This window comes from Lethenteron reissneri, chromosome 45 (genome assembly GCF_015708825.2).
Source record: "Lethenteron reissneri isolate LAM-NWPU_2019-01 chromosome 45, ASM1570882v1, whole genome shotgun sequence".
Classification (NCBI taxonomy): Eukaryota; Metazoa; Chordata; class Hyperoartia; order Petromyzontiformes; family Petromyzontidae; genus Lethenteron; species Lethenteron reissneri.
The window spans coordinates 828,465-843,389 of NC_083823.1; the positions used below are offsets into that span (position 1 = coordinate 828,465).

The window sequence follows — 14,925 nt, forward strand, 5'->3', positions numbered from 1 at the left end:
ATGGATCGTACCATGTTGAATACAAAGCGGATTTATTCCAAGTAACACAATCTCCATCGTGGTTTCAAAACATTGCATACAGCTTTACATTCTACTTCATATTTAAAGTCGGAGAGTTGATTTTTATACCGAAAATATGTAAATATAGCAAAGAGTGAGCAACCCGCGCAGAAGCTCATTGTCATTAGTCCGTAACGCTGTGCACCACGTGACGCGTGCTGTACACACCACGTGCTGCACAGACCACGTGCTGTACACACCACGTGCTGCACAGACCACGTGCTGCACACACCACGTGCTGCACACACCACGTGCTGCACAGACCACGTGCTGCACACACCACGTGCTGCACACACCACGTGCTGCACACACCACGTGACGCGTGCTGTCTACACCACGTGTGCTGTCCACACCACGTGCTGCACACACCACATGTGCGAGCTCATACAGCGCAAACTACTGCACCTATGATCCAAATTGATATTTTATCTTTTCAAAAATTACCCGATTTACACCACACGTGTCCCGAGGTCAAGTACAACATCTTGAGATGAGGTCACATTTAAAAGTTTCGACAGTGCAAATCTTGTGTGATTATGGCCTATTTCCCCGACCTCGTGAGTCGCTGTCTGCTGTGTAAACGCATCGCGATTTCTACATGAAACTCGAGGCGTATCCTGACGGACTCTCTCGAATGCGAATCACCGACGCGCATTCCACAGGCGAACACGACCACCGAAAGAGGTCAGTGGAGCCAGGCGGTACACTCACTAGGTTCAGCAGTTCCACTGCTGAATTATATTTCTTCCGCCTGAGGACGACCGCTTGTGTTGCGATCGAAACGTCGTCATTTGTTTTATACCGACGTGACTTTACCGACAGCTTCAAATTGGTACCCACGAGAGAGGAGACCAAACCGGCGGTACAGATGAAACACTCATTAAAAACACAGCTTCACAAACCAAATGGCGCTCTTTAGCGAATATCTTCCCTACTCAAGCAGGCAGGCGGAACAACTTCCTGTGTAGATGGATCGGCCCCCACAGTGAATGGTTTTACCCAAAAGGCCTAGAAAAGGATGCGTGGACCCAACAACTTTTTGTGAGCTCCAGGGTGAAAATATCCTGTTAACGTTCTTAAAGCAGTTGTCTGTCTTTGAACATTTTGCCTTCGACCTGACCAATCCTCCCAAGTTTGCCAACCGCCTGATGTGGTGCATCAAGCATTAAATGCTCAACTCAAATCTCTATTTGTTTAACATTTCCCTCCCCAAGCGGGGAGGTGCACCATTCCCGGAGGTACTGCAATACCGGGTTGATGCGCGGAGTGGACGGAGCAAGCCCCTATTCCATCTCCCTGTCCCAAAAATCAATTTAATATAAGGTACCACAATGTGGTACGTATCAGATATTAAACTGATAAGAACAGATACTACACTTGATCTTAGCCAAAAGGCCGAGAAGCGATAACTAAACACTGCCGACGCTGGCATACACATACCCAAAGAGGCTCCCTCTACGCTATGGGTTCATACCATGAATATCACAAAACAGCAATAATCACATGTAACAATATACAAATACACATTATTAATTTAAGTAATCACGTTGAAGTCACAATGTTTATGTTTGCATCAAAATATATAGGTACAGCACATTCTTAGAATCATGTGCAATGACTTATGGGAGTGATGTCACAATATTTTTCTACGCTATGGGTCGTACAATGCTGAATACAAAACGGACATTTTACATAGAACAATCTTAATCGTTACGTAAAAACGTTGTGAACAGCTTCACCTTATATATTTAAATTCGGATAGCTGCTTTTTGTTCCGAAAATATATCATGATAGAAAATTATTAGCGTCCCGCGCCAGAGGCTCATGTCATTCCGGTCATACGGCCTTGCGCCACGTGGCGGCGTGCCGTACACACCCGGATGTACAGCGACCCCATTTACACGCCACGTGTCCCCTATTCACTCAACATCTCGAAATGCGGCCAGATTTCAAAGCTTCATAAGTCCAAATCGTACCAATTGTATTGAATTCGAATAAGCTATTTTTCCCTACAAAGCCATTCTCCCTGTTCCAAAAAAAATCAATGTAATGTCAGGTACCACAAGTGGCACGTATCAGAGAATAAATTGATAAGAACACTTGATGGACGAAAGACGCACGCGGAGAGATTCGATACTCACTGCTTCGCCTTTAGAATTTGTTTAGATTTGAGTTATTCCTCCCCCCTTCTCATCACGGTCCACGCTGCAGGGATGCATTGGGCCCAAGTCGCCTCCGAGTGCCTTTACGCCCCCACGTCCCACACACGCGCGCGCCCGATCATCGCTCATTCTAATCCCAGTGCTGCCTGCCGACTGCGGTCTCGTTATCCCAGCTCCTCCACGCGCGAGTCGTCCATCTGCCCCGCAAGGCTGATTTCATCGCCTCCGCTACCACCCACCCACCCACTACCCCCCCCCCTCCCCCACAGGCCCCCCTCCGGAATTTATGAGCCACATGGAGAATTTGTTTGCCCGGCTGTTGCTGATGTTTGCGCCGTGTATTTTTAGGTGGGAATGTAAGCACCTATTGCCTCCGCGGCAAATAGAATAAAGCCACATCCTCAGCCACGCAAGGCACAGCACCGGGTTCACGTGCGCGAGGTCGATCGAGGATGACAATGGAGAGACGACGTCGGGACAGACCGTGAGGACAGCAGCAGGAGACAGAACTCAGTGGGGAAGGATTCCGATGCGCGCCATTGGACGTCCCTTATCGCGAGCGAAACGAATGATCATGCAATGCTCCGTCCGGGTTCGATTCGGGTCGCCACGTCTGAGAGGGTTTCCCCCCTCACGAACAACGCGAAGATTCGTGGTCAGAAGATGAAATAAATCTTGCGGCACCAGACGAGGGGAATCGTGGCCTTGAGCGACGATTGTTGCGACTGTTCGAGATTGCCTTCTCTCTGATTTAGCCTTGGAATTGCTTTGTCTGAGAGATAAAGAAGAGATCCCCCGTGTAGCCTTAACAGACTGTTGGGGCAAGTGCTGTTAGCGAGCACCTATGAAGGCCGGAACGGTACACGAGGGGGTGGGTGGCCAGCACCACGCCCGACCGCCTTTGTCTCCCCAGTGACGATGTTTTTACACACCGTCCCTGGTACTCATTTGAGGCTAAGTAGACGTAGGGGAGGCCCAGTACCGGTTCAGATAATCGCCACTGGTGTTGACCATGAGCGGGAATCGAACTCGGGTGGCCGGGTTTGTAGCGCAGCGCGCTAACCGCTACACCACCGCTCCCCACAAGTCTGAGAGATACACCCACCTACACACCCACCCACCCACCCACTCACCCACCCACTCACCTACCTACACACCCACCCACTTACCCACCTACACACCCACCCACTCACCCACCCACTCACCCACTCGCCGACCCACTCACTCACCCACCCGCCCACCCGCCCACCCACTCGCTGACCCACCCACCCACTCACCCGCCCACCCACTCACCCGCCCACCCACTCGCTGAACCACCCACCAACTTACCCACCAGCTCACCCACCACTGGTTAAAGTTTGTATTTGGGTCGATGCCAAGTTGCATGGTCTTTGGTTTGGTGGTCGTAGCCGCAGTCGCACTCAGGCGAGACTCCTCGATCTGGCTATGACTCTCCTCATGCGCATTCCGTATCCGCATCGTCCGCAGTGTGAGCGGCTCCCGTTAAACGCTGCCCATGCTCGCGAGTGGGGTTCCCATTCGCAGTATCGGGTCACTGACCCAAGCCGAGAGGTTCAATGATCGAGCCCAGACGCTTCCTGCCGCGAGACACAAGCGTCACCACTGCGCATGCGTGATCTCGACCGCAGTGGTGCAACGAGGAGTATATTCATCGATTGACAATCGATGTTTAGACCCGCGACTTGCATGGCCAAACGCGCCGCCGAGAGCGCCACGCGTTGCTGTTGGCGCGTGGCCGAGGTCGCCGCAGAATTGGGGGGTGGGGGGGGGGTTCTTTAATTGTTTGCATCACGCAGGTCTCATGCCACGGGCACCGCGCGCCACTGAAGAGGCTCGACGCGGCAGCAGCAGCGGCGAGTTGTGTGCCCGTGATGCCGCGAGAGCACAGCTCGTTAGGGCGCCAGTGGGGCTATCGACATGGCCATTTAGCCCCCCGAGAAGGCGCCCAGAGGCCGCGTCCTCACGAACCGGGGCTGTTTGCGCGGCCCCGCCGCTCCGTGTGCCCGGCTCGCAGCGAACAGGGGAGAGGCAGGGTGATGGCGATGATGATCAATACGCAGGCGGTTGTGGTCGTGATGGTGATGATGATGTATGCGATGTGTACCGGGAGTTCACACCGTCCAACGTGGTACCTTGAAAACGTCGATACGAGTTGGCACGTGCGGAGCTGGAATAAGCAACGTGACCCGTCCTCCATCATGCGAGTCGTGAGGACGTCACTGCCTGTGTTGTACCGGTGTATGTGTGAGGTGCACGTGTACAGCCCTTCTGTCAACATGCCGCTGAACGAGGGCCATACTTCACCACGGGTTGGTGAAAGCGGGGAACTTATAGGCGACAGCATAGAAGTCGAGTGCAACTGTAGATCTTGCCGCACTGCCCCGTGCTGCCCACAGCGTAGTCCCGCCTGTGGCTACAAGGAGCGAGCTTTGTTCTGCGTGGCGCTTGCCCATCCAGAACCTGTCCAGGTCCGAGCCTGCAGATCATTCCCGTGTTGTTGTTGCGCCTGCTCGTCGCTGATTGGCGTAGGCCGCACGCGGTCGACGCATCTGACGAGTGGGCGGGCGATGTGTCGCTGACACGACGACGGGAGCCGTGACCCTTGGCCCAGTGGTGGTCGCCCGTCTGCCGCTTGCTCCACAGGTTTCATGGGGTCGAATCCAGCAGCCCACCCTGGTTATTACTACGTCGTGGTGGCTACCACTACGTCGTGTCTATTACTACGTCGTGGTGGCTACCACTACGTCGTGTCGATTACTGCGTCGTGTCCGTTAGCCGTGAAAACCCTCCGCACCGTCTGCCTCACAGGGGACGTGAAAGAGCACGTGACTTATTTGAAACGAGCATCAGAAGATGAAAGGCCGCCAACGTCTTCACGTGGATTGAGTCACTTGTGGAACATTGTAGATCCCTCCTGGCAGACTGCACCCGTCTGTGAAACATTGCCGCGCCTTCTTTCGTAAGAGCCCTTGCGCTGTAAGAATGTCGCCATAACCAAATAGACTCACCGATCAATGATTACGATCATTCTGATGCTCATGGACCAGGCGATGAGCTGCAGGAGATGGGCAGCCGTGGGCTGCATGCGAAGCGCTCCCGCGAGACGCGGCGTCCTTCCGCAGCTGTCGCCCCGCCTGCATCCCCCGGGGCTCTCTCGCCCATCCCGCAGCAGAGCCTCCTCTGAACATTCTATTATCTGGACATTCTATTATCCAACAGTAGAGGATCTGGACAGTCTATTATTCCGGCTGTCTCTCAAGATCTAAACATCGCAATGCGTGGTAGAGGGTGAGTGGGGGGTTCTTTTTTTGAATGTCCACCTATCGTGATGTAAAAAAAAATTGCGGACAGATAATTAAGAGAGAATATGAGCGAACTAATGGGATTTTTTTTGCCTCCGCAGCGCCCCCTTTCAAATATGAATTTCGACGCGGAGAGGCCATTAACCCGGATAATAAAGGCCTCCGCGTGAACCACGAGTGCACTCACAGCTCCCTGGAACCACATTCGCCCCATGCCACTGACGTTGACGGAACGTGGTGCAGTGGCCCCGGAGATGCGCGATGAGCTGCAGGTCGCCGCCGTGTCGCTGTCCAGATTGACGCGAACGCTTTCGCGATCCCCGTGCTCCGAGCTTCCCGGCTCCGCAGTTCTCAGCTTCCTGCAGCTCTCGGCTTGCCCGCCCGCCCGCCCGCCCGCCATCAGTTCGGCAAAAATGAGAAGCATTTATATCAAAGGGAAATCCTGCCACAACCTCTCAAATCAAGCTGCCGCCCGATATTAAAAAAGCCTTTCGCCAGCTCTAAAAAAAACCCTGCCACCATCAATCAAGAGATGAAGCTGGCGAGATGGTCGCGAGTTGAAATTCTTGGACTCAGGCCATACTCCCTCTGGGGTCGATAAAATAGGTACCGATTTGTGCGGTAGTCAACAGTGGTGTGTACTATGGATAGGCCGCACCGACCCGCCGTATGAATGTGAAATTCCCATCACTGGCCCCGGAGCTTTAAGCAGGAGCTGAGAGCCGCTTCAATGCTCACTTGAGCAGAAAATAACTTTTGACTTTTTATCTCTCAAAATAATCCGGGCCCCGGGCCTGAGTCCACCCAACCGCAGCCAGCGTGTCGGTCTTCGCCCTGCGACGACTCCGGGAGGGCTCAGACCCCGTGCTGAAGGCTGAGCGCCTCATCTCTCAATTACTATGGTAAGGTCGAACAATGTGGGTGGCGGTCCTGGGCGTCCCCTAGATCGACTCGGCCTCAAAATGAGTACCTGGTGCGTGGTGTTAACACCGCGCTGGTGCGGTGCGTAAACATTGACAACTGGGGAGACAAAGGCGGCCGGGCGTGGTGCTGGCCGTGCCACCGTGTCGTGTGCCCTTCTGGCCGTCACAGCGCGCTAGCTGCTGCTGCTGCTGCACGGGTCACGTGCGTGGTCCGGTCCTGTACGTGCTGACACGTGACCTGCGGTGGTGGCCGTGAGCCGCCGCGGCCCCAGGCAACAGGCAACTCGAAAGCCATCGCGGGGCCAATGCGGGGAGAGTTGTGCCGCGTGGCTGTGCCGCGTAATTTGACGTTGCCCAGCTCCAGTTTGTCCTGCCCGATATTCACAGAAGCGCTCTTGTTCCACTTCTTGTTTACTTGCAAGCAAACCAAGGCAAAGATCACCCGTGTAGCCGAAACAGGCTGTTGGGGCAAGTGCTGTTAGCGAGCACGTATTAAAGGCCGGCACGGCACACGAGCGGGTGGGTGGCCAGCACCGCGCCCGGACGCCTTTGTCTCGCCAGTGGCGGCGATGTTTACACACCGCACCAGGTACTCATTTGAGGCACAGCAAACCTCGGGGAGGCCCAGGACCGGTTCAGATAATCGTCACCGGTGTTGGTGACCATCAGCGGGAATCGAACTTGGGTCGCCGGGTTCGTAGCGCAGCGCGCTAACCGCTGCACCACCGCTCCCGACACACACACAGACACGCAGACAGACACCCCCACAGACTCACACAGACACGCACAGACACGCAGACAGACACCCCCACACACTCAGACACACACTCAGACACACACATAGACACAACAACAACCGCTATTCGCCACTAAGTGGCTGTGACGTCACCACGACGCTTGTGCCAGGCTATGTACACATTGAGGCCACGTGAAGTGCCGAACGCCCGCTGGCAGGAGGCCACGGGGCAGACCCAGGTGCCACAGGTCGACTGACTGAGATGACTGAGATGACTGGCTGATGCACCACCTGTGCCCCCTACTGTGCCAACTTGCTGCGCTTTAGCCACCCGGCGCTCCGCTCGTTGTAAGGGGGGCGACTGCCTCCAACTGCCCAGTCGCGTCCTTCACGAGCCTCCTCCACTGAGGCCGATTTTGACACCACTGGTACCAGTCATCGGCAAGTCCACTCAGCTCCACATGCTCCTGTACCACATCACTCCATCTCTTCTCTAGCCCGTGCCACGCCCGTTTAGCCCCTCGATCCGGCCGAAAAAAAGCTGTTTGGGCATGCGGTGATTGGGCATGCGGGCTACATGGCCCAGCCAACGCAGCCTTGCCTGCCAGAGGAGCTCACCGATGGGACTTTGTCCAGATCTTTCGAGGATTTGTGAGCTCCTCACACAATTCAGCCTGGTTAAACCCAGGATTGATCGTAGGCAGGCCAGCCTAAATGTTTGTAACCGGCGGAGATGTTCCATTAGGGGGGTCCACGTTTCGCGAGCGTAGAGAAGGGAGGGAATGACTGTGGCCGAGAAGACCCAAGCTTCGTGCGGAGCGACAGACTAGGTAGCTTCCACACAGCGTTATGCAACCGATGAAAAGATGATGCCGCTCGACTGATTCGGAGTGAGACCTCTGCTGTTAAACCGGAGCCGGTCATGAGCACACTGCCCAGGTATGGGAAACTCTCCACTCTTTCCACAACTGCCCCATCACCGATTGGGAGTTGTGGGGGTGGAGTACCCGATGGTACAAAATACCCAGGCAGGTGCTTCATTTTGGTGGGGCTGATGGTAAGGCCCCACCTCTTAGTGGCACACTCCAGTTTCAGCAACAGCGCCTCCAACTCCTCCTCTGAGTGAGCCGCAATTAGCAGGTCGTCGGCATACATAACGTGGTTGACCAATAGGGAGCCATCCCTTGACCGCACTCGGGCATCGATCAGCATCCCATTGTATCTGTACCAGATGGAAATTCATCCGGTACAGCTACTGAAGGCTTCATAAACTACGTGGTCGAAATAGATGTAAAATAATATTGGAGCCAGAGGATATCCCTGTCGCACCCAAAGGTGTACAGGGAATGGCTCTGACTCCCGTCCACGTAGTTTTACCCAGGCCTGCTCACCATCATGAAGGTCCTTCATGAGCGTGAGCAGCGGGTTAGGGACTCCGAAAGCAACAAGAACAACCCAGAGCCCAGGCCTACTGATGGTATCATAGGCCTTGATCAGGTCAATAAAGCAGAGATATAGGAATTCCCTACACCTCTGCTGTAGCAGACGGACATTAAATATGCATTTGTGCAGGACTGCCCTTTCCTGAAACTGCACTGGGGCTCCGCAAGCCTCTCCTCAGAGTACTATGCAAGGCGATATTGAATAATCCTTGCCAGGACCTTTCCCGGCATACTGAGGAGTGAGATGCCCCTGCAGTTGTTACAGTCTGTGCGGTCCCCCTTTTTAAAGATGGGGACTGCCAGGGCATCCTTCCAATCCTGCGGAACCCGTCCAGTGGCCCAGACTGTTGTTATGATGTCATGTAGGGCAGGCTGTGCACAAACGCCACCCTCCCTCAGCATTTCGCTTGGGAGATCATCTCTGCCTGGTGCCTTTCCTGGTCTCAGACTCTGGATCGCCTTCAGTACTTCCTCAACGGATGGCACCTCAGCCAGCCACTCAAAGGGGGTGACTTCCTCCTCCAATATTTGAGGCACCGCAGCCTCAGCAGGGTTATCCCCACTTTGTCCCATGATGTTTTCCAGGAAGAGGGATTCTCCCTCCCTCAGGACCTCACGGAAATGCTCAGCAAATCTGCAAACCTGTTCCTGGGGGTCGGAGATTGGATCACCGTTCTTTCCCTAATTATGGTAATAGGTGTGGAGCGTACCCGGCGTGCATCCATGATGTTGTGTGGATGCGCCGATGCCGGAACATCGTGTTGGTAATTACAAGCCAATGGGCTGCACAAAAATCTAGCAGCCTCCTACCGTTGTTATTGAGCTGATCTGGCCCATTCTTTCCAATCACTCCAGACCAGGTGCCAGCATTATGACCAACTCGGGCATTGAAGTCACCCAACAAGATGACTCTATCCCGAGGGACCACTTTAGCCAGAACCTGTGACAGAAGGTCATAGAAGGCATCTGACTCATCGGCCTTGCCTGCATCCCTCCACGGATGTTCGTCTTCGGTGGGGGCATAAGTAACCACGACCACCACTCCTCGCCTCCGGTTGATGGCAACGCGAGCCCAAAGTAGCCTGGGGCTTACAGCTTCCCACACCTCACCGCCACGCTCCCACGTCCCCTTCATTCTTTTGTTCAGAAGAAGAGCCACACCCTGTTGTTTGGCAGTCTCCTGCCCCGAGTAGAGGACTGTCCACCCCTCATGGTGGCAGGAGCCAGAGCCGGTCCACCGGACCTCCTGAATACCACAGAGATCCAGGTGGTACCGGTCCAGCTCCCGACAGAGGAGTGGCAGCCTCTCCTCCGCAGTGAGCGTTCGAACATTCCACGTGGCCACACGCAGTGGCTTTTTGTTGTTTCTGGAGGAGCCCCGAGGGTGAAGATTCAATCTCCTGGCTCCGCCTGGTGGGGTTTGGCCAGGAGACGTCATAGACGCCTGTCCCACCGGAGCCTCCGGCACAAGATTATTAATTAGATATTTTTTACGTGGTCGAGTCGTAATTTAGTGAAGGTGGAGGGGTTACCAGCCCCTCCCACCCATCCAGAGCCCCCATTTAGCCGCTGTGGTGGTCACAAACGCCTTGAGAGGAAAGGCCAATCGGAATTGGCCCGCCACCCCACAGCACTGTCCACGACAACGTTGCCCGTCCGGCACCACGGGGAGGTAGGGGGTTGTTTTGCCGGACACACACACACACACACCCGTGGCGCGTGTAACCAACAAAAGAACGCATTCGCCAACTACACCGTGGCCTTCAAAGGAGGCAATACATAACAAGGCGATGTTTTGGGCAATGGCCCTTCTTCAGAGTACAAACACTGAGAGGTTATAGAGAGGTCAGCGTGGATAATGCGAATTGGAGACTTTGCTTTCCACCGCGGGGCCTGGCAAAGATATATATATTTTTAAATGTCATTATGACCAGTTTTTTTTAATCGGCTTGCTATTAGTTACCTATTCGTAGCTATTTTGCAACAAAAAAACCGCTCAACAATAAGGCAATGCTTCACCACACACACCCGTATTCAAACGTTCAATTACAAAACATTGCTGGCACACTGCGCCATGGCCAAGACCTGTCGTCGTGAGGTCATTTGCATAATCCGCTTGGTGATGCGTTCCTGGTTCCCGGTACTCTTTGCGATGAGATTAGAGAGGGGGTCTCAGAAAAATGTTGCCTTCAAAGGGAATGTCAAATACGATCGTTCCCGAACTGCGCACTCACGTGGGAGGCACGAGAGTGGTCTTCCGTCCCCATTGTCATGTTCATGTGAACAGGGAACAGCCACTCGGCTCGTTCAATGAATTCCCTCCATCTGCAAGCTTCGCCCTCATTACGATTGCGCTGTTTACCTGGGACCGGACCACTGCGTCTCATCGCTCGTTTTGTTTCGGGAGGGTCCTGACAGATGTGTGCGGCAAGGGGGCGCGAGGGGGGTGAGGATGCTTGTTGTGCAGATTCCCAATTGGGTAACTTGCAGTGTTTTTTTGTTTAAAGGTGGACCACGTAAATGATCTGGCCAAATATGCGTGGTCGCGATAGCTGAACGACGCGTTCTAAAGCCGGCACACGGCACAATGTCATTGTTCCAGTGAGGTCGGGTGGTCGCGGGTCTTACGACACAAATGTAGCCACGTCGTTGCGTGCCATAACCCAAAACAAGTCTATGCTACATGCGTTAACCCGAGTGTATACTCGGTGTAGAGAGTTCGATATTTATATATATATGTAGACCGAGGGGCGATGGGCGGCCGGGTCGCAGAAGCGACTCGCTGGAACGACGTCTCCGTCTGTTGTGGGGCGGCGTGAACATTCGCCGGGGTTGGTTCAGCTCTCTCTTCTCTCCCTGCTCCTCGCCGCCACCACGACGAGGAGGAGGAGGACGAGGAGGACGAGCCTCGCCACGACCTCGACACGCGGCGCCTGTCGCGGCCTCGCGCCGCTCGCCTCTCCCTCGCCCTGTCGAGGTCGAGGGTGAAAGCCGTCGCCCCGAGCGCGGCGTGGACCCAGACGCGCACAGACCCCCCCCCCCCCCCGGCGTGGCCCGGGGACTGGAGCCCCCCCCCCCCCCCAGGCCGCAGCCCGCGGGACTCGCCGAGGGACGCGCCGCGTGGCGGGTCGAGTCATTTCACGCGACTCCGCTTCTCTGTGGGACCGTCGATCCGTGGCTACACCGTAGTCGTTGTCATGGCCATCATCATCATCATCTCCTCAGTGTTTTGCCAGGCAGATCCTCCGTGACCGTGGCTCACAAGAGAGGACAGGATATGAGTTGCCATTCAGAATCTAATTACAAACAAAAATAAACATTCAAACATTCATCAGAAATAAGAAGGGCACGGAACACTTGAGCTGCTCGAGATGCACAGCTGAGTTTGTGCCCCTCTCTCTCCCTCACCCCCCGCCCTCTCACCCCCTCTCTCTCATCCTCTCCCCCTCTCTCATTCCCCCTCTCTCTCATTCCCCCTCTCTCTCATTCCCCCTCTCTCTCTGATCCCCTCTCTCTCATCCCCCCTCCCTCTCATTTCCCCCCTCTCTCTCTCACCCCCCGCCCTCTCACCCCCTCTCTCTCATCCCCCTTTTCCTCTCATCCCTTATCCCTTTCTCTCCTCATCTCTCTCATCACCTCTCTGCATTATCCCCTCTCCCTCTCTCATCCCCTATCTTTCATTCCCCCTCTCTCTCATCCCCTATCTCTCATTCCCCCTCTCTCTCATCCCCCCTTTCTCTCATCCCCCCTCTCTCTCATCCCCCCTCTCTCTCATCCCCTCTCTCTCTGATCCCCTCGCTCTCATCCTCTCCCCCTCTCTCATTCCCCCTCTCTCTCATTCCCCCTCGCTCACTCTCATCCCCTCTCGCCCCCTCTCTCCTACCCCCCCCCCCCCTCTGGTTGACAGTCGACGACTCTATTCCTCTCTGGGTTTCTGTTCTGTCCTCCCCGCGCTCCCAGTCGCCACTCTCCGTCCCCCCCCTCTCTCTCTAGCACCGAGGACAGCGCCGCCTCCTCGTGGTCGTTCGTTCGTCGATCTCCGCTCGTGCGGCGCGACGCGCATCGGTTCGCGACCCCAGCGACCACAAGTCCACGCCGCTTGCTGGCTCTGTGGCTTTCCCCTTACGTGGCGGCCGTGTAGAAGAACACACAGACACTTGCATCTTGCAAACAATTGAACGTAAAGATAATTGATTACATATGGCAGGGGAATTGGTCACTATGCAATGTCTTGGTGACGACAACATGCACAAGGGTGAAACTGCATTGTTGGAGAATCACTTTTGGGGTTTAAACTAAATAGACGCAGTTTATTCCCTCACCTACTTTGTTCAAGTCAAAGTGTGTCTGCCAACTGCTGTGTACACGCTGCCGCGTCTCTGTGTCGCTATGCGTGTGAGGCTGCTCGCGCACGATGTTTGATCAAAGACAAAAACTAAACGAATCTCTCTCTTCTTCTGCTCACAGCTGATGAGATGTACACACAGCTGATGAGGTGTACACACAGCTGATGAGGTATACACACAGCTGATGAGATGCACTCACAGCTGATGAGGTGTACACACAGCTGATGAGGTATACACACAGCTGATGAGGTATACACACAGCTGATGAGATGCACTCACAGCTGATGAGATGTACTCACAGCTGATGAGGTGTACTCACAGCTGATGAAATGTACTCACAGCTGATGAGGTATACACACAGCTGATGAGATGCACTCACAGCTGATGAGATGTACTCACAGCTGATGAGGTGTACTCACAGCTGATGAAATGTACTCACAGCTGATGAAATTTACTCACAACTGATGAAATGTACTTGCAGCTGATGAGGTGTACTCACAGCTGATGAAATGTACTCACAGCTGATGAGGTATACACACAGCTGATGAGCTGTACACACAGCTGATGAGGTGTACACACAGCTGATGAGGTATACACACAGCTGATGAAATGTACTCACAGCTGATTAAATGTACTCACAGCTGATGAGATGTACTCACAGCTGATGAGGTATACACACAGCTGATGAGATGTACTCACAGCTGATGAGATGTACTCACAGCTGATGAGATGTACTCACAGCTGATGAGATGTACACACAGCTGATGAGATGTACTCACAGCTGATGAAATGTACTCACAGCTGATGAGATGTACTCACAGCTGATGAGATGTGCTCACAGCTGATGAGATACACTCACAGCTGATGAGATGTACTCACAGCTGATGAGATGTACTCACAGCTGATGAGATGTGCTCACAGCTGATGAAATGTACTCACAGCTGATGAGGTATACACACAGCTGATGAGATGTACTCACAGCTGATGAAATGTACTCACAGCTGATGAGATGTACACACAGCTGATGAGATGTACTCACAGCTGATGAGATGTACTCACAGCTGATGAGATGTACTCACAGCTGATGAAATGTACTCACAGCTGATGAAATGTACTCACAGCTGATGAGATGTACTCACAGCTGATGAGATGTACTCACAGCTGATGAGATGTACTCACAGCTAATGAGATGTACACACAGCTGATGAGATGTACTCACAGCTGATGAGATGTACTCACAGCTGATGAGATGTACTCACAGCTGATGAGATGTACTCACAGCTGATGAGATGCACTCACAGCTGATGAGATGTACTCACAGCTGATGAAATGTACACACAGCTGATGAAATGTACTCACAGCTGATGAGATGTACACACAGCTGATGAGATGTACTCACAGCTGATGAGATGTACTCACAGCTGATGAAATGTACTCACAGCTGATGAGATGTGCTCACAGCTGATGAGATGTGCTCACAGATTGCGGCGGAAAATCGTTCCGTGGGATCGTCTATAGGTCTCTTGGACGTGGGCTGAGCCCGGCGGTGTCCGTCTCGCGCCGAGCGCAGTTATTTATTTATTTATTTGCTCGTCAGGGCTCGCTCGGAATCTTCATTTCTTCTTAACCTAAAACGACCCCCAGGCAGGCGGCGGTATTGACAGCCGGTGGTGTCTGCCCGCATGGCCGCAAAATCACCGACATGAACGTCTTACACGGAGCAGGGGCGGTCAGCGAGGGAGGGGAGGGAGGGGAGGAAGTGAGCGAGGGAGGGGAGGGAGGGAGTGAGCGAGGGAGGGAGGGAGGGGAGGGAGTGAGCGAGGGAGGGAGGGGAGGGAGTGAGCGAGGGAGGGAGGGAGGGGAGGGAGGGGAGGGAGGGAGGGAGTGAGCGAGGGAGGGAGGGGAGGGAGGGTGGGAGGGGAGGGAGTGAGCG

General features: G+C 54.1%; 1 non-coding gene across 1 annotated transcript; it reads right to left on the minus strand.

Annotated features, from left to right (window-relative positions):
* Positions 1-1,276: 1,276 nt before the first annotated feature.
* Positions 1,277-1,467, minus strand: LOC133354011 (U2 spliceosomal RNA). The gene has a single exon (XR_009756518.1). It is a non-coding gene; the product is annotated as a U2 spliceosomal RNA (small nuclear RNA).
* Positions 1,468-14,925: the final 13,458 nt, after the last annotated feature.